A 3841-nucleotide genomic window follows, 5' to 3' on the forward strand; every position below is an offset into this window, starting at 1 on the left:
TTCTGAATGGCTTGGCAACCCTGCACAGTGCTTATATGTGGAATAATACCAGAATGGATTCTTTCTTACTTCATCATGATGCAGATACCAATCTCCAAACTAAAGTCCTCTAGACCCCCTTGAATCTTGTTGCTGGGAATTGAAATAGCAAAGATATGCTGTACCTCCTTCTGTTGAATCATGATATCAAACCGGATCTGAAAAACAACTTGGAAGAAACCTCATCTGATATTGCCAAAAGGATAAGTATGTATCACTACTTTTGAAGTAGTGGAAGGCTGTACAAATTGTACTCCTATGTAGTAATGGTTTGGTTAAGTTTCTTAAATTTCAAAAGTGCCAGTCCATCCTTTCTGTCCCTACAAAATATTTTCATAATACAAAACAACAGTAATATCTTAATTTAAAAATTTATGGATTCCATGGTATTCTTCCACGTGAATTGCATGACTTTGGTGTCAAAATGTATTTAAGAGTTGTTTGTATGCATCTATAATGATTTCTGCAGAGTTTGGAATATTTTTAATTTTATTTTTTCTGTTGAAATGAATAGTATAGAAATTAAAGATAATCATGGTGCTTGTCTGAAAAAAGTATCTATGTTTCTATAAAGTTCATAATCTATTTCATTGTCTTCTAGATATAATACTTTGCAGTCTATATTGTTTTATAATATAAAGGTTCATTAATAAATGTGTCCTTTCAGATTACATTCTATATAGAAAAAGTTTAAGATTCCTTTTTTCCCGAGGTCCTTATATTATTTTATTTCTTTGGGATAAAAAGATAATGTTATCTAATTTCAAGTTTTTTAAAGGTTATTCTATGTAAGGGCCGTTCGAAGGTGAAGATTTAATACACTGTTGTCAAACTAACCTGTAATTCTATGAATTACAGGTTTTGTTACACTTGATTTTTGTAATCAACTTTTTAATAACTGTTTTTCATTTCTTGCATTTGAAGAATGAAAAATATAATACTTCACACATTTTCATATCATCCTTGTGCAAGTGCCATGTTAATCTCTGTATTGTTGTAATTTGGGTAGACCGACTGCTGAAGCATGGAGTATCCTCTTAATTTAAGTAGTTAATGATGCAATCTTTATACAGGCATATATCCTTGGTTGCCTATTTGTAACAAGGAACCTTTATTGTTCCTAAATATGCTATTGATTTTATTTCTATAAATTTCTGTATATAGTGGAAAAAACTTATATTGTTTGGTCGATTGCTCACATTTGCAATTTTTTGTCAATGACTATTTTGTCGTTTTCATTTGAAATTTGATCATATTTTGAAGCCTTTATAGCTAAGTCCAAAGGTGATGGCTTTTCAAGTACTTATCAACGGAGTTAGCTTTGTGGAGCTAATGGATTCAAAGTAAGCCTTGCATAAGAGCTACTTCTAAACTTCTGCAGCTTAAAATTTCCTAAATGAGGTCTCAGTGGTACAAATGTCTTCCTTACCCTTCACCCTTCTTCCATGTAGGAACAGACCAACCAGAATATCTTACCCTGACAGCATAGTTTTCTTACTGGAACAAAATTAATCTTAGTTACAAGGGTTCATAGAGAGATGAACACTGCAGACCGAAATATTCAGAATAGAAGGTATTTTATCAAAATATAATTGTTTATTATACCTATCATTTTAAAAGTAGCTAAAGCCAAGAATGTGAAAAAATTGTTCATATGCATGTTTACCTAATATCCTGGCCTGTCTACCATCCAACAAGGCAGGAACTTACACTACTGACTTTCTATCACCAGATATTTCCATACCTCCTAGAGAAGTCCATATGTTTCTCCTCGATATTAGGCTTAAATTGGTTATGTTTTAATCAAAGTGTTTCCTCTTGCCTCCAGGCTGTAAATTTACAAATGGTAAAGTTTTAGGTCTAACTCTACCGAAAACTGACGTAGAGATAATGGAATAATACTTTAAAGCAGAGTTGCCTTTGATACCCTAACCACAACAGAACAATGAATAACAATTTCTCATAATATATATACTTATATATTTTATATTTATATGTATTGATCTTAAATTTCACACAGTGACTCTTACTAGAATTGATTGATAATTTGACAAATAAATTGAAATTTATTCCCATAAATAGATTGAAACATGAATAATTAGGTTTAGAATATATAATAGAATATAAAAAGTATCAATGCAATGTCCTCGGTATAAACTTGTGATACCTTCTAATGTTCGTGGTCTTCTGAATTCACATAGTAAAAAAAAACAGTATTGTTTTCCTCTAATCTAGAAGAGATTTTACACTGCTGCTGTGTATATTGTGTTAACTCGCTAGTCCCAAAGTGTTTTTCTCCATATTTCTGAAACATTCTTACTGATTATACCCAAATTTTGCTGATATGATGCCTAAAAGTTATTATTCTTCTGCAGTACCCACGGGTATGAGGATATCAGGTCCCAGTTATCTGCATCATCAGGTAACATGGGCAAACCTTCTCATCTTGGCCCATGCAACATGCTAACAGAAAGTAATTAAAGACCCATCTCAATTTCTCACTTCCTATGATATTTCAGTGCCCCAATTCATTGCAGGAATTAGCAGTAAGCAATTGTGAAATGTAAGGCAACTTAAAATGATGAGATCACAAAATATGAGAGAAAGTACTGTAGTTCAAACTTTCAATTTACAGATGAGCAGCCCATATGAGTAAACAAAATCCCAAATGTCACAAGATTATTTTTAATACCCCTCTCTTAATGATGAATGAAAGATTGCAGTCCAGCATAAGTAGGCAAAAAAATAATTCCTGGAATGATAGATCCATAATTGTTCTACCAAGGTTAGGAAAACTTGACTTAGAGGTCCAATATAATTTCGAAAAACATTAATTGAGAAGACCCTTAGTACTTCAAAACACTGGTACTTCAGTAAATCTTGGTTCTGTAGTATAAAAATGTTGTCATTCTCAAACCAATGATAACCTACATTTAATCTCTTGAAAGTATATAACTTTTCAAATAAACTTTTTAAAATCATATTCACCAAAATAACACTTGACAAGTAAATGACAGTGACATTCAGTTTTTCAAGTGTAGGAATCAAGTTACAATAGAGTTGATTTATTTACTCAGCACTAATGCCAAATAAGTTCAACCATTCATTAAAGTGTAGAAATAGTATCTCCCACCATTTGCGTTGTTCAGTAGGTGCCTTCCAGAAATGTGTAAAATAGATCAGCCTCCCATAATTCAAACCCAAATATTGGATAATAAAGTAAATTTCATCACATAAGAATGCACACTTTAAAAAGTTACTAATAGTTGCCCTATCATGTGTTGCCTTATCATATTTTCCCTATCTGTCTAACATAGTAAGAAATATGACTTTAAGTCTTGATTATGGGTACTGATCAGATATGTGATAAACGTAAAATTTGTCTTCTATTTCTATCATATTACTCTACAGTAATAAAATTTAGTTTTCTTCTTTGTCCAAAACTTATAGGTAGTAGAAAATATCATCCCATGTAAAATAAAATAATCACACACCAATGTACAAAGCCATTTATAAAAACTGGTAGCTAGCTATAAATTCTAAGTGATTTTTAAACTTTCTTGTTGACTAAAGATTAATCTTTCAAAAAGATGAGAATAAAATCATGTCTAGGTGCTTCACGTCTCCAGTCTTACAAATTGTTATTGCAGATGAATGAATTATGGAAATATAAGCTGACATCAGTTCAAGTATATGCAGGATTGAAACTCCATGGAATGTATATAAGCCTTTCAAACTATTAACTGACAGTTTAACAGAATGACTATCAGGATATTGAAACCAGAAAGGAATAATAGTAAAG

The 3841-nt window shown here is 31.5% G+C and overlaps 1 non-coding gene across 1 annotated transcript; it reads right to left on the bottom strand.

Annotated features, from left to right (window-relative positions):
• Positions 1-965: 965 nt before the first annotated feature.
• LOC138813039 (U6 spliceosomal RNA) lies at positions 966-1067 on the bottom strand. Its single transcript, XR_011367698.1, has one exon. It is a non-coding gene; the product is annotated as a U6 spliceosomal RNA (small nuclear RNA).
• Positions 1068-3841: the final 2774 nt, after the last annotated feature.

The sequence above is a fragment of the Dipodomys merriami genome, unplaced genomic scaffold (assembly GCF_024711535.1).
Source record: "Dipodomys merriami isolate MVZ:Mamm:240054 unplaced genomic scaffold, mDipMer1.0.p SCAF_579, whole genome shotgun sequence".
NCBI lineage: Eukaryota > Metazoa > Chordata > Mammalia > Rodentia > Heteromyidae > Dipodomys > Dipodomys merriami.